The 23,811-nt window shown below is 43.4% G+C and overlaps 1 protein-coding gene across 1 annotated transcript in view; it reads right to left on the reverse strand.

Moving 5' to 3' along the window:
• SV2C (synaptic vesicle glycoprotein 2C) overlaps window positions 1–23,811 on the reverse strand; it is a 588,766-nt gene that overhangs the window by 59,601 nt on the left and 505,354 nt on the right. The window lies entirely within an intron of this gene.

Genomic DNA, 23,811 nt, shown 5'->3' on the forward strand with positions numbered 1-23,811 from the left:
ATAAACTTTAAATTTGACTTGAAGTACAAACAAAATGGTACCTGCACTGAACAAAGTTGATTTAAAACCCGCGTTTACTCAAGGCTTCAGGAAAGTAAATAAAGACTTTGGATTCTTTTTATTTGAAATGCTCTAATTTAGACGTACAGTTATTAATCAATAAGGTATTTTAGGCCGGTGCTACTAAATATTAAAATTAGATATTTATAATGTATTATAGAAACAGTATTCAAAAAGATAGATTTACTTGTACTTACAATATGCATCAGTTTTAAGAGTAAAGTATTATTACTTTCCAGTTTTAAAATGAGTATTCCAATTAATTCTAAGTATTTGTGAAAAGTTTTGTTCGCACAACCATGTCTGTACCACTTTCGTGAAGTTGAACAGGTCTTGGCCGGTGCTAATTCTGTAAATAAGGGAAGGGGCAGCTGATTTAACACATATCACACGTAATTAAAATACACTCTTTCCTATAAAAAAAAAAAAACTGACGAGCCAAGGATCCGGATATACAGCACGTTTTCTAGTAGAGCTGGGCGAGTCAACAAATTAACACCGTGATCCGAGCCAGTGCCCAGCCAAGCGTCTGGCTCGAGTCTTAGAGCCCGTGCACAAGCCGAGCCCTGAGAATATTTGCCATGTCCAGCATACAACAAACATCACTTATAGCATGATAAAGTCTCTTCAAAGTTCAAAAATGTTTATTTCTTTAAAATGTGGATCATTTGAGAATAATAGGTCACATTATAGCACTGCCCCGGGAATACTTCTTAAAACAGATTTTAAACATGACCCGTTCGTGACCTGAGAAGCAAGACAGTTGTCATGTAACCCCCAGTCCCTAGCCTAGATTTATTATAGAGCAACATTATAGTCTATTAAATCAAACACAATATGTTTTGTCCAGCTAGTATTCTGAACTTGTATAAATGAAAGTGCTTTCTTACTTGATAATGAAAAAGAAGTAGTTTTTGTGAAATAAAATATTTGCATCAGATCACACAATTTAGGCGGGTAAACCAAGATGTATCCAGGCTTTCTGTTTTCGCTTCATACAAATTAGCCACTACATGGGTATCGTGTCTTTCCTTTTTTATTCTAACACTTTGTTTTTATCTGTTTGTGCATTTTTCTACATTGTGTGCACTCGACCAAAAGGTAGTGAAACACTTCATTTGAGCACCAGTTACAGCATACAAGATCACAATCATTTTTACATGAGATTACCTCATATGTCAAGGATCACAGGAGGTTCAGTTTATGCAGAGAATCAAACCTAGTTCACCAGTTTCAAAGTCGTCAGCTCTGACTGTAACCCTAAGGGGCGTATTTAGGAGCCCCTAGGGCCATACCAACGTCACACTAGCGTCATTTTTTTAATGCTAATGTGATGTTAGAAGGCCAAAAATGCTGCACCATATTTACAAAGTGGTGCAATGCATGCACTGTCCACTTTGTAACCCTTTGCACTACCTTATGCCTGTGTCAGGCATAATGTATGCAAAGAGGGGCGTTACCCCATTAGGGGGGGCAAAAAAATGGTGCAAGGAAATCTAAGAGATTTTTTTGCGCCATTTTTCTCTTCACTTTTAACGCCTGCTCAGAGCAGGCGTTAAAAGGAGGCTTCCATTGTTTACAATGGGCCTCTGGGTGCTTTGCAGGATTAGTGTCAAAATGTAAGCGAATCCTGCAAAGTGCCGGACTAGCGCCACAAATTTTGCCGCTAGTCCGCTACCTTCCACTATGGTGCGCCGTATTTTAAATACGGCACACCCATGGTGGCATTGGGGGGGGCTAAGGGGTGCAAGAAAAGTGGAGCTGCGATGTGTGCAGTAGCACATTTCTTAGATATGCCTCTAAATTCTTGGGAGAAGGACTGCAGCAGGCAGAAGCCCCTTGAAAGCTTGGCTGGTTCCAACAGGACTTCGAGCTGAGCCAAAGCCAGACTTCAAGAGCCTTCAGTGGCTACCCCACCTTCATTTTCTAGCTCGTCTTGCATATTTATCAGGAAAACTTCTGTCCCACCTCTGCAAAGAATAACCATGGGAAGTAAACATGGCCAGGGTCAGACTGGGACCGAAAATAGGCCAAGGCACCAAAATAAAAGTGTCTATCATCAGCAAATTTGATGCTAAAAAAGTGACCCATGTTTGCAAATTAGGGGGGTTTTGAACTTTTAAAGACAAGCTGCATAGGTATTTTGCATGGGGTGGGAGACTGCATACATTTGTAGCTGCTGTAGGCAGTGGTTGTGATAATAGAAGGGGAATCCACACTAAAAGCCAACCAACCAGAACATGAAACAGGACTACAGTTAGAAAACAGCCCACACACTGACCTGTCAGACCAGCCCTTTAGGCATTGCCTAATCGTCCTATAGGCCAGTCCCAAAGTGAACGTGTCCTGGTCATTATGTACACAAAGAAACAGCATCTCTAGGCAACATCATTTGACCTCTGTTCACTAACTCCCAGGCATTATAAATGACTGCCTCCCTTCAAGGCCCTTGGCTGAGATGGAGGGACAGAGTTATCCTTGTCTCATGTTGTGCATCAGCACAAATTCTCTCCTAGACTCCTTTATGTATTCCAGCAAGTTAATAGCAAAGAAGGTTAGATCTACAAGTTTCTAACATCAAGTAGGCATTCAATATCTACCCTACTGCTGCATAGAGGCCTCCTCATAAAATAGTGCATGGATTTGTCATATAAAATGCTCTGCTCTGAAGCGCTAGTCTACTTAGCAACACAACATGCATATGCACATTTTGTTTTCAACTATGAGAGCTGCCCAATGGCACTTGTACAATCAGACAGGGAAAAGATATTTAACAATTGTCCTTATGGTTACAGTGAAGTCTCAGAACATGCCTAATTTCATTTTCATGACGTACATCTTTCAGTGGAGAAACATCCTTTACAATGCAGTCTTTTCCACACATGCCTTTACCACGCATCCTTTACCATCAATCAATCAATCAATCACTGCGTTTGTAAAGCACGCTACATACCCGCGAGGGTCTCAAGGCGTTGGGGGGGGTGCTACTGGTCGAAGAGCCAGGTCTTGAGGAGTCTTCTGAAGGCCAGCAGGTCCTGGGTCTGTCGTAGGATGGTGGGGAGAGTGTTCCAGGTCTTGGCGGCAAGGTAGGAGAAGGATCTGCCACCGGCGGTGTTTTTTCGGATGCGGGGGACTGTGGCAAGGGCGAGGTTGGCTGAGCGGAGGCTTCGGGTGGGGGTGTGGAAGCTGAGTCGGTTGTTGAGGTAGGTGGGTCCGGTGTTGTGCAGTGCTTTGTGTGCGTGGATCAGGAGCTTGAAGGTGATCCTTTTGTTGACGGGGAGCCAGTGCAGGCCTCTCAGGTGGAGTGTGATGTGGCTGCGGCAGGGGACATCGAGGATGAGTCGGGCAGAGGCGTTCTGGATGCGTTGGAGTCATCTCAGTAGCTTGTTTGTAGTTCCTGAGTAGAGGGCATTCCCGTAGTCAAGTCTGTTGGTGATGAGGGCCTAGGTAAAGTTTTTTCTCGTGTCGAGGGGGATCCATTTGAAGATCCTGCGGAGCATACGGAGGGTGTTGAAGCAGGACGCGGAGACGTCGTTGACTTGCCTGGTCATGGAGAGAGTGGAGTCGAGGATGACCCCCAGGTTGCGTGCGTGGTCCGTGGGTTCCGGGGCTGTGCCTAGTGACGTGGGCCACCAAGAGTCGTCCCAGGCTGATGGGGTGGGTCCGAGAATGAGGACCTCCGTCTTGTCTGAGTTCAGCTTCAGTCTGCTGTCCTTCATCCAGTCGGCTATGGCCTTCATTCCTCGGTGGAGGTTAGCTTTGGCGGTGTGGGGATCTTCGGTGAGGGATATGATCAGCTGGGTGTCGTCGGCGTAGGAGATGATGTTGAGGTTGTGTTGTTGTGCGACGTGGGCGAGGGGGGCCATGTAGATATTGAACAGTGTCGGGCTGAGGGAGGACCCCTGTGGGATGCCGCAGATGATCTCGGTGGTTTTGGAGCAGAAGGGTGGGAGGCGGACGCTCTGGGTTCTGCCGGAGAGGAAGGATGTGGTCTAGGCCAGGGCCTTCTCTTGGATACCGGCGTCATGAAGGCGTGCTGATAGGGTGCGGTGGCAGACCGTGTCAAAGGCTGCTGATAGGTCCAGGAGGATGAGGGCGGCTGTTTCTCCTTTGTCCATCAGGGTCCGGATGTCGTCAGTGGCGGCAATGAGGGCGGCTCGGTGAAGTGGTTACTGCGAAAACCGGATTGGGAAGGGTCCAGGATGTTGTTGACTTCGAGGTAGCGGGTCAGCTGTTTGTTGACAATCTTCTCGGTCACTTTTTCTGGGAAAGGGAGCAGGGAGATGGGCCGGAAGTTCTTGAGGTCCTTGGGGTCCGCCTTGGGCTTCTTCAGAAGGGCGTTGATCTCAGCATGCTTCCAGCTTTCTGGGAAGGTTGCTGTCTCGAAGGAACAGTTGATTGTTTTCCGGAGGTGGGGCACAATGGCTGCACTGGCTTTGTTGAAGACGTGGTGAGGGCAGGGGTCCGATGGGGATCCGGAGTGGATGGAGTTCATGGTTTTGATGGTGTTTTCGTCGCTGACGCTGGACCAGACGGTCAGGCGACTGGTGCGAGTGGTAGTAGCAGGGGTGGTGGACTCGGTGGTGGGTGCGGGGGGGTCGGGGTTGAAGCTGTCGTGGATGTCGGTGATCTTGCGGTGGAAGAAGGTGGCCAGGGAGTCGCACAGGTCTTGAGATGGCGGGATGTCGTTGGTGATGGAGCTGGGGTTGGAGAGTTCTTTCAAGATGCTGAAGAGCTCTTTGGTGTTGTGTGCATTGTTGTCTAGGCGGTCCTTGAAGGCAGTCTTCTTGGCGGTCCTGATGAGTTGGTGATGTCTGCGGGTGGCGCTCTTGAGGGCTGTGTGGTTGTCTGGTGTTCGGTCGTGGAGCCATTTCTTCTCCAGCTTCCGACAGGTGTGCTTGGAGATCCGGAGGTCCTCGTGAACCAGGCGGCTTTCTTGTCGGTGGGGTTGGTTGTAGAGGTCTTCAGAGGGGCGAGGGTGTTGGCGCAGTCGTTGATCCACTGTGTGAGGTTGGTCGCGGCGGTGTCTGGGTCGGTGGGGTCGGTGGGTGGTCTCAGGGCGAGGGTGGTAGTCAGTTGGTCCTCGGTGACCTTGCCCCAGCAGCGGCGTGGTAGCTGTTGGGTGCGGTGGTGTGTGGTGGGTTTTCTGAAGGTGAAGTGGACGCATCTGTGGTCGGTCCAGTGTGGTTCTGTGGTGTGGTTGAAGGAGACGTGGGGGCTTGCGGAGAAGATGGAGTCGACCGTGTGTCCAGAGGCGTGAGTGGGTGTCGTTACGAGCTGTTTGAGTCCGAGGTTGGCGAGGTTGTCGATCAGGGCGGTGGAGTTGGTGTCGTTGTTGTTCTGGAGGTTGAAGTTCAGGTCCCCAAGGAGGATGTAGTCCGTGGAAGCGAGGGCGTGTGGGTGCTGATGAGGTCGGCGATGGTGTCACTGAACTGTGGGCGTTGTCCGGGAGGTCTGTAGATGAGAGTTCCTCTGAGGGTGGTGTTGGGGTCGGTGTGGATCTGGAAGTGCATGTGCTCGGCGGTGGTGAGGGTGTTATTGGTGTTCGTTGAGATTTTGATGGAGTCTTTGTGGATGATGGCGATTCCTCCTTCCACTCCGTTGGTGCGGTCTCTGCGGGAGATCTTGTAGCCCTGTGGGATGGCTATGGCGATGTCTGGTGCTGAGGTGGCATTCAGCCAGGTCTCAGTCAGGAAGGCGACGTCGGGGGCGGTGGAGTCTAGGAGGACCCAAAGTTTGATGGCGTGCTTGCGAGCGGAGCAGGTGTTGAGGAGGATGCGGCGGAGGTGGTTGGGTTCTCTGGCTGGTGGTGTGGAGGGTTGGATGCTGGTGAATCTGCAGTTCCGGCAGGTGAAAGCCCCCTGGGTGTGTTTTTTTCGGTGGCCCGGTAGCAGGGGTGGTCTCGTCTGGTGTTGAGTGTGTGGATCCAGGTGCGGACGGGTGCAGGTGGGCTTGCCTTAGGCGTGCCTTCGGTGCGCCAGCGGTGCGCCCACTGCGCGCCCGCTTCACGGCCTCCATATGAGGGCAGAGGGAGGGAGGAGCAGCTGGGAGGTGGGAGCGGGGTGGCCGATGTGAGTGAAGGGGGTGGGGCAGCAGGGGCTCAGCGGCGAGGGAAAAACCCAGGGAAAAACCCGGGGAAAAAACGGCGGGAAAAGACGGCGGGAGAGGGACAACAGAGCATAGGGGTACAGAAAGCAAAACACAGGGGCACAGAATGAAAAAACGAAGTGGCACAGAAGCCAAGCGCAGGGGTACAGAAAAAAGGGAGCGAGTAGTCAGGCGTCAAAAGTGGCAACGGAGGTTCAACCCACAGGGGGCTGCGTGGCAGATGGGGGGAGCGACCTGCCTGGTGACAGGGTCAAAGGTCGCTCTCTACCACCGCTTCGCGGCCTCCATATGAGGGCAGAGGGAGGGAGGAGCAGCTGGGAGGTGGGAGTGGGGCGGCCAATGGGAGTGAACGGGGCGGGGCAGCAGGGGCTCAGCGGCGAGGGAAAAACCCGGGGAAAAAACGGCGGGAGAGGGACAACAGAGCACAGGGGTACAGAAAGCAAAACACAGGGGCACAGAATGAAAAAACGAACTGGCACAGAAGCCAAGCTCAGGGGTACAGAAAAAAGGGAGCGAGTAGTCAGGCGGCAAAAATGGCAACAGAGGTTCAACCCACAGGGGGCTGCGTTGCAGATGGGGGGAGCGACCTGCCTGGTGACAGGCATGCCTTTGAAATTTAAAAGGCATGGTAAGTATAGATGAGGTAAGTATATATATAACCCTCCGGGGTTGGCGCCACCATGAAGCTGCTGGGAAAACAAGAAGAGCAGTGACTGGCACACTGACACACAAATACAAACACACACACGCACACATAAATTCATTAAAAAACAAAAGTTAAAGGGGCATTTTAGTTAGGGAAAAACTAAAATGAAAAACCATGCACAGTTAATTACCCCAGATATTACAACACTCATGACAACTTTTATAAAGTCAATAAAAATATAAATGAAACATTATCAGTCAAATTATTGAAGAAAAAACTGCACAGATAAGATGCAAGTTGTAGTTACCTTAGAGTGCGGTTATAGTTACTTGAAATACCTCTCACTATAGCTGCTGAATTTCTAAGGTTTTGTGCGAGTAAATTCAGAACCTAACTATAATGTCCCTGTAACCTTTGCTTTTTTAAGTGAATATATATATATATATATATATATATATATATATATAAACACTTCGTTTGGCGCTTCTCTCTCTGCACCTAATCGCCGATGGTGCTTGGACTTAGACGCACGCCACCTCGTCTTGTACTTGAAATACACTTCCTTAAATGAACATTAAGGCTCCAGCACTCCACGAAGGTTAGAAAGGTTTATTATAACCAAGCAGGAACGCGTTTCGGCGTGACCGCCTTCTTCAACCTGCAGGCCGCCATTTTGGCCCCCTTTAAATATCCTTAGTAGTAACATTGATTTAAAGCAATACACTCCCTTTGAAAATTAAATAACCACTACATTATACTCCATTTGAGAAAAAATTTGTGAATTATATGCAAAAATATAAAACTAGTGCCCCAATATGCTAATAAACATGACAAAATGAACAAGTACACACATAAAGATATCAAAGAAACAATAATGAAACTTTACACATCTTAGTAAATATTAATGAATGAAATAAGATATTTGTCTCTGGGAAACTGCTGTGTGTATTCATCTGAAGAAAATATGTATGAGAAATCCACCAGGTCCAATCACATTGATATTAATATTAAGTAGGGCATTGTTTGTAGGGACAATTATTAAAATGAAAAAGATTCCCATATACTCATTCACCATCTCAAAAAATAGTTGACACGTTATAATAAACTTATTCATATCATTAATGAAAAGTAATCCATAATTTAACAATGCTAACCTAAATGTATGTATAACTCTTCACTCGAGTTAAGCCCCACTGGTTCTCTTGAATCGAATGCCAATATATATCTAGACTCTAATCTCCTCAGCTGTTTTTCCCTATCTCCTCCACGGATATCCTTCCTGATTCCATCTATTACACTATATTTAACTTCTTCCATGCGACCTCCATGAAATTCATGGATGTGTCGGGCAACCGGGTAAGACTCATCTCTATTAACTATGGCCCTTAAATGTTGTAAAATTCTTTTGTGCACTTGGAGTTTTGTGCTACCTACATATAGCTTGGGGCAACTACATTTTAAAATATAAACTACATGGTCACTTTTGCAGTCGTATCTGCCTTTGATGGTATGTGTAGTTCTGTGGGTTAATTGAATAGTTTTGATGTTTTCCCCATTTTTACATGCCTTACACTTGGTGCATTTGAAAAATCCATCTGGTGCCTTTAACCAACTCTTAATCGATGGTTTCTCTTGTCTCACATCATTTTTGACCAACAAATCTTTCATTGATTTTCCCTTTCTATAAGTTATGGTGGGCCTATTGCTTATTAGTGTGCCTATAACTGGATCACTTTTGAGCATATGCCAATGTTGTTGCAGTAACTTTCTTACGGAGTCATGTGCAGTATTAAATGTAGTAATAAATCTCACGATCCCCGTATCATTATGTTTTTTGTCATTCTTGATGTCCAGCACATTAGTTTTATTATCTGTCGTAAATAGTAACTGTTCCCTCATTCGGGATTTTACTCTTCTAACGGTGTTCTCTAAAACCTCATTGGCATAGCCTCTCTGTTTCAATCTTTCTATCATTTCACTCTCTACATTAGCATAATTTTGTTCTGTACTACAAATCCTTTTTGCTCTTAACAACTCTCCATAAGGAATATTATGTTTCAATGGCTGTGGATGATAACTTTTGGCATGTAATATACTGTTTCCAGCTGTGCTCTTCCTGTGTAGTGTTGTCTCAATTCTATTGTCCATTACGATCACTGATATATCTAAAAACTCAATCTTTTGCGAATCAATCTTACCTGTGAATCTCAAATTGCAAGTGTTGTCATTGATTTCTTTGATAAATTCATGGGCAGTGGTTAAGTCTCCCTTCCAAATTATAAAGATATCATCAATGTACCTGAGCCACATAATAATATTGTCACTCCATTTGTCTAGGGGAGAATTATTTAAAATCTGTCCTTCCCACCACCCCATGAAAAGATTGGCATAACTAGGAGCAAAGCACGTTCCCATCGCTGTACCGCATACCTGCTCGAATATCTCGTTGTTAAAATAAAACATGTTATGTTGTAAACACCATGTGATCATTTCTAATAGCATTTTGCTGTGCTGATAAAAGTTGATAGATCGCTTTTTTAGAAAATAGTCAACTGCCTGGATTCCCAAATGATGCGGAATACTTGTGTATAACGCCGTTACATCTAGCGTCATCAGAAGGAAATCTTTCTCCCAGCTAATATCAAAAATCATTCTTAAAAAATCACTGCTGTCCCGTAGGTAAGATGATAGATTTCTAACCAAAGGTTGTAAATATGCATCTAAATACTGGGATACAAATTCAAACAAACTCCCTTTGATAGATACAATGGGCCTCCCAGGTGGTTTACATGCGTTTTTGTGGATCTTGGGTATTAAATAGAACACAGGTAATTTAGGAAATTCTACTTTGAGAAACTTATATTCTTGTTCACTTAAAAGACCTCTATCTCTCCATTGTAACAATTCTAAATCAAAACTTGTTTAAACATTTGCCACATATTCCAAGTCAATTCTTTTGTAACATCCAGGATCATTTAACTGTGTGTAAGCCTCCTCCATGTATTGTTGTTTAGGCCATATTACAACATTTCCTCCTTTGTCAGAGCCTCGCACCACAATTTCAGGATTGTTAGACAATTTTTTCAGTGTATTGTGGTACCTACTGGTCTGTGTGTTTGCTTTCTTGGCTGTCTGAGCCCTCAGGATCTTAAGACCTTTAGTTAAAGTGTCAGAAAATTGATCAATTATATCTCCACTGTATGCGGGAATAGTTCTAGACTTGGGCTTCAGCCCTGATGACCCTTCTCGATCCAGACATATGCCCTCTGATTCCAGTCTAGTAATTACTTGTTCTTCACTAAATTCTTCCATGGAACTCTCTTCCAGTTCCCAAAGATCCTTCATTAACATCACATCTTCAATGAGTAAGTTCTGACTGATGTGGCTCTCAATTGAAGACCCTGATTGTTCAATGTTCACTCCCTGTGGTAATATCATTTTATTCTTGTTTGAATGAATTTTAAATAATTTTAAGAGAGAGTTCCATGGAAGAATTTAGTGAAGAACAAGTAATTACTGTACTAGACTGGAATCAGAGGGCATATGTCTGGATCGAGAAGGGTCATCAGGGCTGAAGCCCAAGTCTAGAACTATTCCCGCATACAGTGGAGATATAATTGATCAATTTTCTGACACTTTAACTAAAGGTCTTAAGATCCTGAGGGCTCAGACAGCCAAGAAAGCAAACACACAGACCAGTAGGTACCACAATACACTGAAAAAATTGTCTAACAATCCTGAAATTGTGGTGCGAGGCTCTGACAAAGGAGGAAATGTTGTAATATGGCCTAAACAACAATACATGGAGGAGGCTTACACACAGTTAAATGATCCTGGATGTTACAAAAGAATTGACTTGGAATATGTGGCAAATGTTTAAACAAGTTTTGATTTAGAATTGTTACAATGGAGAGATAGAGGTCTTTTAAGTGAACAAGAATATAAGTTTCTCAAAGTAGAATTTCCTAAATTACCTGTGTTCTATTTAATACCCAAGATCCACAAAAAACGCATGTAAACCACCTGGGAGGCCCATTGTATCTATCAAAGGGAGTTTGTTTGAATTTGTATCCCAGTATTTAGATGCATATTTACAACCTTTGGTTAGAAATCTATCATCTTACCTACGGGACAGCAGTGATTTTTTAAGAATGATTTTTGATATTAGCTGGGAGAAAGATTTCCTTCTGATGACGCTAGATGTAACGGCGTTATACACAAGTATTCCGCATCATTTGGGAATCCAGGCAGTTGACTATTTTCTAAAAAAGCGATCTATCAACTTTTATCAGCACAGCAAAATGCTATTAGAAATGATCACATGGTGTTTACAACATAACATGTTTTATTTTAACAACGAGATATTCGAGCAGGTATGCGGTACAGCGATGGGAACGTGCTTTGCTCCTAGTTATGCCAATCTTTTCATGGGGTGGTGGGAAGGACAGATTTTAAATAATTCTCCCCTAGACAAATGGAGTGACAATATTATTATGTGGCTCAGGTACATTGATGATATCTTTATAATTTGGAAGGGAGACTTAACCACTGCCCATGAATTTATCAAAGAAATCAATGACAACACTTGCAATTTGAGATTCACAGGCAAGATTGATTCGCAAAAGATTGAGTTTTTAGATATATCAGTGATCGTAATGGACAATAGAATTGAGACAACACTACACAGGAAGAGCACAGCTGGAAACAGTATATTACATGCCAAAAGTTATCATCCACAGCCATTGAAACATAATATTCCTTATGGAGAGTTGTTAAGAGCAAAAAGGATTTGTAGTACAGAACAAAATTATGCTAATGTAGAGAGTGAAATGATAGAAAGATTGAAACAGAGAGGCTATGCCAATGAGGTTTTAGGGAACACCGTTAGAAGAGTAAAATCCCGAATGAGGGAACAGTTACTATTTACGACAGATAATAAAACTAATGTGCTGGACATCAAGAATGACAAAAAACATAATGATACGGGGATCGTGAGATTTATTACTACATTTAATACTGCACATGACTCCATAAGAAAGTTACTGCAACAACATTGGCATATGCTCAAAAGTGATCCAGTTATAGGCACACTAATAAGCAATAGGCCCACCATAACTTATAGAAAGGGAAAATCAATGAAAGCTTTGTTGGTCAAAAATGATGTGAGACAAGAGAAACCATCGATTAAGAGTTGGTTAAAGGCACCAGATGGATTTTTCAAATGCACCAAGTGTAAGGCATGTAAAAATGGGGAAAACATCAAAACTATTCAATTAACCCACAGAACTACACATACCATCAAAGGCAGATACGACTGCAAAAGTGACCATGTAGTTTATATTTTAAAATGTAGTTGCCCCAAGCTATATGTAGGTAGCACAAAACTCCAAGTGCACAAAAGAATTTTACAACATTTAAGGGCCATAGTTAATAGAGATGAGTCTTACCCGGTTGCCCGACACATCCATGAATTTCATGGAGGTCGCATGGAAGAAGTTAAATATAGCGTAATAGATGGAATCAGGAAGGATATCCGTGGAGGAGATAGGGAAAAACAGCTGAGGAGATTAGAGTCTAGATATATATTGGCATTCGATTCAAGAGAACCAGTGGGGCTTAACTCGAGTGAAGAGTTATACATACATTTAGGTTAGCATTGTTAAATTATGGATTACTTTTCATTAATGATATGAATAAGTTTATTATAACGTGTCAACTATTTTTTGAGATGGTGAATGAGTATATGGGAATCTTTTTCATTTTAATAATTGTCCCTACAAACAATGCCCTACTTAATATTAATATCAATGTGATTGGACCTGGTGGATTTCTCATACATATTTTCTTCAGATGAATACACACAGCAGTTTCCCAGAGACAAATATCTTATTTCATTCATTAATATTTACTAAGATGTGTAAAGTTTCATTATTGTTTCTTTGATATCTTTATGTGTGTACTTGTTCATTTTGTCATGTTTATTAGCATATTGGGGCACTAGTTTTATATTTTTGCATATAATTCACAAATTTTTTCTCAAATGGAGTATAATGTAGTGGTTATTTAATTTTCAAAGGGAGTGTATTGCTTTAAATCAATGTTACTACTAAGGATATTTAAAGGGGGCCAAAATGGCGGCCCGCAGGTTGAAGAAGGCGGTCACGCCGAAACGCGTTCCTGCTTGGTTATAATAAACCTTTCTAACCTTCGTGGAGTGCTGGAGCCTTAATGTTCATTTAAGGAAGTGTATTTCATATATATATATATATATATATATATATATATATATATATATATATATATTTAGATATATATATTTTCACTAGAAAAAACAAAGGTTAAAATAACATTATAGTTATGTTAATTTGTCAGTGACAACATTAAAGTTTTACATTTTGAACTAAAAACCCACAGAAAATCACCAGTTATAGTTAGCAACGATAAACTATACAACTATACCTTGCAACCCCACTATGCACTGCTTATAACCTCATGTATGACATCACTTGTGACATGTTCTATGACATAATTTATGACATCACCGATTACACATCGAAAACACATATTTTTATTGCACCTAACTATAACAATACTTTAACCTTTGTTTTTTTCATTGAACTTCTAGGTTTTTTTTAAAGATAAAGTAATAATTGTTGGGGGGGGGAGGGGTTGGCCATATAGCCTGGCCTTGAAGACTCCAGGGCCACTCATTAAAATGAAGGGGAGGGTGGCACAAAGCCCCCCTGCCCGGGTCAGTTTCTGTCCTCAGGACCCATTTCCAGGATCTGGTGCCATTTCAGAAGGGGAGGGTAAGGTGGCCTCCCTCCATGCGATGATTTGGGCCCCATGGACCCCATTCCAAGGGATAGGCACGATATTAAATAGAGAAGGGGCACGCAGCCCCCCTCTCTGGGCTGTTTTTGGCCCAGGGGACTTCATCCTCTCGGGCCCAACACCTATTTAAATAGGGAGGAGGGCACACGGCCTCCCTCCCCAGTCGATTTTGGCCCCAGGGGCCACATCCCCTGGGGCCAGGCCAAAAAAGCGTGTGGGCACTGGTGCCCACACAGGGCACCCACCATATCCTGGTTGGGGGCTGCCAGGGAGTCCAAGGTCCCCGTGGCCCCAACCAGCTCCCCCATCCTCCGGGAGCCGTCATGCCGCCAGCCTGCAGGAGGCAGCTAAAATTGCCGCTCCCTGTGAACAGGAGCAATATTCAGATCTGTTTACCTGTCCTCATCACTGTGGGCAGAGAAACAGATGTGAAAGTGACAGGTCAACAGTTGTGAACTCCGCTCTCAGCAGGTGGAAACATTTTGAAAGCTCCCGTCAGCTGGGAGTGGACTTCATGTTTGCTATCACCTGGCAGGAGACTTGAAATTGCTCCCACCAGCAAGAGCACACACAGGTTTCCCTGACCGCACCAGTGCAGACAGGGAACTGCTATGTCCTGGGGTGGGCTCACTGGGGCCATTAGAGGCCAAAAGAGGGAGGCCCATTCCCTTTAAAGAATCAGCCCCAACGGTGGGCTCCCCATGGCCTTTCAGGTTCGAGGAGAGGAGCCACAGGGCCCATCTCCCATATTTATATATTGCAGCCCCAGGGTGAGCTTCCTGTAGCCCCTTGAGGGTTGGAGTTGGAGGCAGCACAGCTCCCTGGAGCCCGCAAAGCTTGGGGAGGGGGAGTGTAGCCCCCCATTCCCATTTAAAACATCAGCCTTGAGGGTGGGCTCTGCAGGGCCTCCAATGGCTTGAGGAGTGAGGCAGCATGTCCTCCTCACCCCAAATAAATTGTTTTTTACCCCAGGGGTAGGCTCCCCATGGCTTATGATGTAGAAATGCTGCCTTCGCCATTTTCTTTTTTTTTTTGCAGTACATCTTTTTTCTTTTTTGGCCTCTGGGTTCTCCCACCATGGGGCCTAGGGGGTCAGGATATCCCTATCCTGCCCCATATATCTTTTTATTTTTACAACTTCAGAATAGGAGAGTAAGCCCCGGAGTCCTGTAATGGCTGCCAGCAACATTTATCTCAAGTTCCTGATAGCCAATCAGAGCACTTCCGCAGCAGTGAGATGGTCCAAGGTTAAATAAAGCTTCCTGGGCCAATGAGAATACTATCCTTTTTAAGTTGGTGGTCTTGTGAGAGTCTTGGTGACTCTTGTCAGCCCAACTACCAAAAATTACAATTATATTTGACCCTTAATATTTCAAAAACTACTGAACTGATTTACTCCTAGTCACAAAAAGCACAATCTGTGGACCAAGACCAAGATCAAGCTTCCTGGCAAATCTGGTGTAGTTCCGTTCAGCAGTTTTTGCTAAAACCTGTCTTAAAGAAGTCTATGGAAAATACATGGAGATTTTATGTGTTGGGACCCCCTTTTTTCTTGGCCCCCGCTGGACAGATTACCCTGAAACATTCCAGGAAGGCGCTGAGGTGGATGAACATTTTGTTTTGGAATAACTGGAGATAACTATAACTCAGGCCCCCGCCATGCACATTTTTCTCATCAATAATTTGACTGTTAATTTTACATCCATATTTTTAATGATATTATAAAGGATGTTATGAGTGCTGTTTGATTAAATATGTGGGGTAATGAGCAAGGCATGGCGAGGGCACCAGTTATAGTTACCTTAGGGCCTGAGTTATAGTTACTTCAGCTAACCATAATCATAACAGCTGGATTTCTTTGGTTTTGTGGAAGTAAATTTAGAACCTAACAATAACATCTCTCTCCCCTTTGGCTCCCCTGGGGCCAACTCCCTAAAAGCATCAAATGCCACGCCACACCCACACACAGGCTTAGTGAACACAAAAAAGAACAAAATGGGTTGGGATCATATACCCTAACACTCTTGCCTTGGTCCTGGGACCCCGCCAGGGCCAAACGTATATATATATATATATATATATATATATATATATATATATATATATTTTAATTTGCAGCATAATCTGCAGGTGGATCCACAGATTTTGCTGACATTTTCTTTAAAAAAAAAAAAGCACAGTCTCCCGCACATCTTATTTATTTTGTCCTTGGGTGGACCATGTCCCAGAGATATGACCGATGTATTTAATAAGGAGTGGGGCACACAGGGCCCGCCTTCTAGGCTTTTAAAAAGCCCTGGAGAGCACCACCTCCCCGGGGCTACACTTAATAAATATACAGTGGACCACACGCACTTCCCGGGCCCAGGGGACCACCACCTTTCCAGAGCTTCATAATAAAAATAGCTTGGGGGCCATGTGGACGCCCTTGCTCCAGGGCCCACACCTCCCTGGGCCTACATTTAATAAATATATGGGGGGGGGCTATGTGGATCCCTCGGGACCACCACCTCCCCTGGGCTATGTAATAAAAATAATAGGCGGGCCGCATGGACCACCCTGGTGCCCCAGGGACCACCACCTCCTTACTATTACAAGAAAACTTGGAATAGAATTGAATCTGAGCCACAACAATATGAGATTGAGAACATTTTGAATAGAATTGAATCTGAGTCACATCAGTGTAAGATTGAGCTAATTTGGAATTCAAATAAAATAGATTTGGAGCCATAACACCCTAATTATGAGAAATTGAACTGAAATGATCATTATATTTCTCAGAACAACATTTGTAAAATGATTTATCGATAGTAAGTATCTTGTCTGTAAGTTGCTGTACTGTAATGATTACACAATTAGTATTTATAGTAAATGATTTATTGAAAATAGATTTATGTATTGTATATGGCCTGTGATTTATTATATTGAAGTTCTAAATAAATGGTATATGATAATGTTTGTAGCCGTACATGTATTCTTTTAAAATAAAGACTCTTGAGCGTACATTAATAGTGGTGGCCCGGGGGTTTCTTTGCAATTTTATCAGGTATTTTCCCTACCCCAGGAACCGTAACTTTATATTGAGGTCTCTGTAACATGAAACCACAATTCTTGTCACAGTGAAAAACAAGCATACCCCAAATTAAGCTCTGCTTAACCCTCTGGTAGTTTGGCACAAAAGCAGTCATGCCTAAGTTAGAGGCAATGGTTAAAGTATTTATGGAGCCCTCCAAATAGTAATAAAGTGCACACACTACAATTTAGAAACACAGATAAAATTTAATAAATTGTCACCAAAACAACAAATGTCCAGTCAGTAGAACTGGATGTATACAATTTTAAAGCTTTAAGGTAAGTATAGCTCCTAAACGCACAAAGCGCCACTCATGCTATCTGGTTGTACAAGACAGGGTGAGAGTCTCAGGTTCAGGCTGACTGTGATGGAGTCACCTTTGAAAGTCTAGGGTGAAAAGTACAGATTGTGGGGGAGGGGACTACAAGGGGCAAGGAGAGTGTTGCAGATGGTTTGTCACTGTTGCACGAAGATCCAGCTGAGTGTCGCAAACAGTTGTTCCTGGAGATTCAAGCTGGCGGTCACTGCAGGCTGACGATGCTGTAATGTGAAAGTAAAGATCACACATTGCCTGTAGATGTTGGCTGTCATTGTAGCACAAAGGGTCAGGTGCACCAGAGCTTCACATAGGCTTCACGTAGGCGACCAGCACAGGTGCCAGGATTTTGGCACGAACAGGCACATTCACTCTTGTGAAAAGCTAAGAAAAAACTTCATGGTTTTCCCTTTTCTGCAAGGAGTTCCACTGATGCCATTCTAAGGGTCCAGGATCAATGGGGCACTTCTCAGGGATCAGAAACTCACTCCAGGGGAGGCCAGCACAGCTTAGGCAGTTCCAGTTGCAAGTTCAGTTGCAGGTCCAGGCAGCAGGTCAGCTGGGCAGATGTTGGGAGGATTTTGGAGCTGTTATGTCCCAGTATCTCAGAACAGGAGGTCAGTCAGCTGACCCATGGAGTTACTCCAGCCTAGGATGAAGAGTTCAGGTCCAATCTTTCTTCTCAGCAAGCAGAGCAGGCCTCAAGCAGCAGGGCAGCATGGTGCCCATCTTCTGTAGTATACACTGGTCTAAGAATTTATCAAAGAGTTTGGTCTGTGGGTCCAATATTTATACTTTGTGCCAGCTTTGAAGTAGGAGATGCTTCTAGAGGTTTCCACCCCCAGGGGAGATTTGAACTTTCCTGCCTCCCTGCCCTGGGCCCAGGTTGTCTGTGGGAACAATAGATTGGTGTGAAACACTTTATGAGTGTGCTGGGGCAGAGGCTATTTCATGTGCAAATGTGGTCGGTGACAGTTCCTTTCCCATCTCGTCAGAGACAGCCCATCCTACCAGCACCTATTTTCCCTTTGTGTCACTGTCTAGGAGCAATACACAAAGACCAACCCAGCTACACCTAGTCATATGACTGTAGGCACCAAATAGTTAGAACAAGAAAATGCAGAATTTCCAAATGTTGCATTTTCAGAATTGTGTCTTGAAATATGACTTTACCATTAAAGAGAATTCTAATTTACAATTCTTTAGACACCAGAATTGAGATTCCTGCATGCTTCCAATTGAAAGTTATCACATATTAAGTGTAATAAGGTAACCCAATGTTATCCTATTGCAGCAGTAAAAAACAAATTTAAGAGTTTTTCACTACAAAACGTAAAAAAGTACATGTCCAACTTTTTAAATACACTGTACCCTGCCCTATGGGCTGTGCCAGACCTACTGTATGGGTGACTTATATATATTAAAAAGGAAGGTTTAGGCATGACAAAATGTTTATTTTGTCAGGTCAAAATTGCAGTTTAAAACTGCACACGTAGGTTGCAATGGCAGGCCTGACACATGCTTGAAAAGGCTGCATAATCAGTGCTGCTAGCCCACTACTAGCATTTAATTTACAGGCCCTGGGTACAGGCAGTACCAATTCACTAGTGGCTTACATGTAAATTAAATGTGGCAATTGGGTGTAACCATTTTACCATGGTTAAAGGACAGGGCACAGGCATAGTAACACTGTTTAGCAGTAGTAAAGTGTACAGAGCCTAAAGCCAACATAAATGGGCTCAGGAATCAGGAGGGTGAAGGCAAAATGTTTGGGGGTGACCCTGCAAAGAGTGCCAATTCCAACAGGAGGTATAGGTAATTTTAGTGTTTAAGGGTGGGAAGTGGTAAAGGAAGGTTACTGAAATATTAGTGTTTAAGGGTGGGTCTTGGTAAAGGGAGCTAAAGTTCGTTTTAAGGCTTGGGGTGGGTAGTCATAAATGGAGGTAAAGGTAATTTGAAGGTAATTTTAAGGTTTAAGGGTGAGCAGTGGTAAACGGAGGTTAGAAATAAAGTAAAAGCAAGACAGGTTTATATGTATAAATGGGAATCTTACTTTTCTTACATATACTTACCATGTGTGGTAAATGCATGATGTTAAATGCATCTGTGTTGTAAAGGGTGCGTGGAAAAGACATGCATGGTGAGGGCATGTGTGTTAAAGCCATGCATTGTAATGTCATACATTTGTTCCAGAGGGATCCAATCCATTACCCCGTGTTCTAATTAAGCCATGTTGGCGCCAGTCCTAAAAAAGCGCATTTCAAAGTCCGTTGAATTGAACGGCATATGAAACAGACCTTTCCTCATACTCTCAGTGCGTGGCAGTGTACCATTCTCCCGCCATCTGATCGGTAGCAGGTCACTGCTGGCTATTTTCTGCATTCCTTTAAAACCCTAAATGATGTAACTGGCCACAAACCTATATTTCCAGACACCGTTACTATCACTGGGGCAACTTTCCTTCTCTGTCCTGCCTTGGACCGCTGCAAACAACCAGAGACATGCAAGTTTGAGCGTCTTTACAAATGTTTTACAGATAGTTTCTACCTAGAAAAGAGCCTTTATCAAGGGGAGACATAAAAACGTTTTCAGGGTGGGAATGAGGAGGAACACTGAAACTTTGATGGCAATGTAACAAAAGGGGTTCTCCATTTGGAAATGTTTTCCTCTGGTTACACAAGAAACTTACATTGTACAGACGTACGGTAGAAATAGCAAAAAATTAAAAAGCAACAGTAAACATTTTAATAGCTTTCTTTTCCAGTATTTATGCATTTATTTTGATAAGAAATACCTACACCCTTTACTGAGGGACTGCAGGGACTTTTTGTGCAGGTAAGAATGTTTTGTACACCATTCAATAATGGGAAACGATAATAGGACAGTGGTTTTTTCACTAATCTAACAATTTATACTGTTTATCGAAATGATTTTTCACTGAAGTGGTCTCTCAACAATTTACTATTTGTCATTAACCGCACCCCTGATGTCCAACAACAACTAAAGGAATGGTGGGAGTTGTACAAGGGTGACTTTAAGGACAGGGAGTGGGAGGAGGACCTTAGTGCCCCAAGAGAGGTTGCAATAAAGATAGGATTTCGATTGGTACAGCTGTGTATACATCGATCATACTACTCCGGAATGGTCCTGTTGAAAATAGGAAGGCCATCCTTCGGTCTCTGCTTGCGAGAATGCAGGAAGGTGGGCTCCTTCTTCCACATCTTCTGGGTTGAAAATCATGGAGTATATGCGAAAAATGGGAAGAGGATAACTACCAGGCTCAGCAAAGAGATGTGGGCTCAATATATGGTAGGAGGCAGAGGTGACTGAACTACAAAAGGTGTGGATCACACTGGGTCTAGTGGTAGCCAAAAGAAATATTGAAAAAGGCTGGGGAGCCGGAATCCATTCAGACCTGGAATCCTGGTAGCAAGATATGGACTGGTGTATGCTGGCAGAAAAAATGATATATGAATGAAGGAGATGCCCTAAGAAATGGGAAATACTTTTTTGATGCACTGGCGGTGCAGACTGCAAGGCCACATCTACAAGGCTACTCTTATATAGCCTTGTAGATATGGCCCCCTTTCACACATTACTCAGCATGAAAGGGGCTTTCAATGGATGTTGCTGTAGGTGTTCCCAGGCAGCATGCATAGAATCTGATGCATTCCAAGATTTGCAAGGTTTCATAAACCTGGGAATGCATCAGTTTCCTACATCACCCAGGGGTGGCGTAAGGGTGGTGCAACGGGGAGAAATAACATTATTTCCCCTCATTTTTTCCTCTTTCTATATGTGCTCTATAAATGGAGGTAAACACCTTTCGTGATTCAGAACAGCTAAAGGAGACAGCAAACTGCTGGAGAGGAGATGGCCCACCTGCAAAGATGCCTCTGGCAGAGCAGCCTTAAAGACCTCCCTCAACCTCTACCACCGCCTGCTGAGGGCAACAAAGAAGATAGCCCTTGCCGCATGCATTGAAACCAGCGCCAACAACACCAAGGAACTTTTCAACATTGTTAAGGAATTCTCCAACCCGGCTGCCACCAAAAACAACATCACACCCTCACAGGAGCTGTGCAACAAATTTGCCCACTTCTTCCATGGCAAGATCACACCCATATACAGAAATCTTGAGCCCCAACCCACACATACAGACTTCCTCAACAGACACACCACCACCATAACTGACACAAACCACATACTGACCACTTGGAACATCCTCTTCACTCAGGCCATCCATCCATGAGCTCCCACAGTCCCATGCCCACACCACATCTTCAACCTTGGAAATCACCTTTATCACCACCGCAACATTTTCTGACACCTGGAAAAATGCCAAAGTCAGAACACTATTCAAAAAAACCTCTGCGGGCCCCAGCAAACACAAAAACTACCGGTCTGTCTCCCTGCCCTGAGTGAAGGTACAGAAAAGATCATAAACAAGCAACTCATGACATAGCTGGAGCAAAACCAGTTACTCACTGCCTCCCAATCCGGCTTCCACAGCAATCACACCACCAAAACTGCCCTGATCGCAGCAATCAATGACATCCAAACCTTCCTTGACCTAGGAGAAACAGCAGCTTTGATTTTCCTCGACCTCTCAAAAGCCATTGACACTGTATCCCACCACATGTTGATCGAAAGACTCCACCACATCTGTATCCAAGGGGGCTTGCTCAGATGGATCACCTCCTTCCTCACCGGAAGAATCCAGAGGATTTACCTTCCACTTTTCACCACTGAACCCAAGGACATCACCTGTGGTGTCCCCCAGGGCTCACCCCTCAGTCCGATACTCTTCAATGCATATATGACCCCGCTGGCCAACATCGTCAGATCCCAGAGCCTCAACATAACTTCCTACGCAGACTACACCCAACTCATACTTTTGCTCACCGACGACCCCTCCACCACCAGTACCGACTTCCACAGATGCATGACAAGTGTCACGGACTGGATGAAGAACAATTGCCTGCAGCTGAACATAGACAAGACAGAAGTACTGATCTTTGGCAATAGCAGTGCTAACGCATCCCTTTATGACTCATTTACTCACTTTGGGACTCGTTTTAGGCCAATGAATCTTTTGACCCTGATTGAAGACACCTTAGGACGAGACAACTAATCAGCATGTCAATCAATATGTCAATAACGTCATCAATATTTACCACAATAAGACAATTAAAATTAGTCAAAGACATTAATAAAACTCAGAAACCACCATGACCTTGCAGTCATGAATAACCACACCAGTTTAGTACTATTATATGAAGTTTATTCTCTATTGATTACAATTCTACTAGCAAGTTTATTAATCTCAAAACCAAGAAACACATTAGCATAGTCACAATATGGCAACTCTGATAAGATTTCATCAAAGCAAGAATCACAAATATTAAGGTATAGCACAACGTCAACAGAGGTTATCAAAGAATCATTATCACGTTATTCAACAAAGCATAGATTCAGTCATTTGTCTATTTGTGTCAGTTTAGTGAACCCCTCATCTAACCTCAAATTAGCATTGGCATGTTGGGCTTCATGCGAAACAATTTAGCAACACCAATTTTTAAAAAAAACATCTAACTATGGTCTCTGTCAAAAGAAGCAGTTGGTACCAAGAAAGGAAAAGCAAACAGACAATTACAATTTCATTGTCATATAGTTACCCTCCGTATTGGGTCAGCATTCAGGTTCAGTCTTCGTCCTCAGGACATCAATTGATTCTCCATCAGGAATTCAGCAAGTCGAGTAAAGGGGCACTTCTCTCATAAGGAGGTAAAGTGTAAACGGGCAATATAAGGCAAGGATGGTTTTAAGAACCAAACAGCAAAGTCTCTATGCAGAGTGACAAAGTGTCTGGGTCATAGCAAAATGCAACAGCATCTCCCTCTCATCTATCTCCTAGTCTCCTATTCTCCTGTTCTAATTTACTTCCTTGTGTCAAGGGTTTTTATTCCTTTTCTGTTGTACACTCCCCTAATTCTTCATTGGTTGAGGGGTTGCACCCCACTATCTCTATCCAATAGGTTAAAAATTAGCTCATCAAATTTGTCACCCCATAACAGTTCTCACATAGTTTATTGGTCCTTATGATTGACGTCTTCAGCGGGTAGAATGTCCGGTATGATTTCATACTCTTGTGGTACTCTTCGCATCTTTAGTCAGTGGTTCCATTGTTTGTACCGGTTCAGGCGACCTTGTACCTGTGAGTAGTCTACACTGCTGCATTCAGCAAGAATGTTTCACTAAGCAAGTTGAATTTCATGAGAACGGATCTACTACAGTTACGTTCATCTCCTAACTTTGGAAAAACAAGAGTTCATATCGTTCAGCAAGTCAGCACACTGCACGTTAGAAAAACACATTTAATATGAAACCAGGCAGCTAATCCTCGACTCATGCTAACTAAGGTCTAATGATTTATTAGCAGAATTTTAACATATAACCTTTATTATATGTGCAAAATTATATTCTGTCATAACATTTCAACATTATTAATCAGTTTCATTAGTCATCGTATATATTGACGGCCACTCCCCGTGGGCACATTTCAAGCGCATGTTTGAGCAAAATACAATAATACATTTTCTATGCTGCATTATTACGCATTAGTTCATTAACATTTCATATTAATTTCTAAGTATATAAGCTACGCTGTCTCAGCAGAAACACATGAAATGACTCCTAGTGGCCATCAGACCTACGACCTGCACCCACTCACTCCAATCATGCCAGAAAACCTAGGAATCATTATTGAAAACA

This window comes from Pleurodeles waltl, chromosome 1_1 (genome assembly GCF_031143425.1).
Source record: "Pleurodeles waltl isolate 20211129_DDA chromosome 1_1, aPleWal1.hap1.20221129, whole genome shotgun sequence".
Classification (NCBI taxonomy): Eukaryota; Metazoa; Chordata; class Amphibia; order Caudata; family Salamandridae; genus Pleurodeles; species Pleurodeles waltl.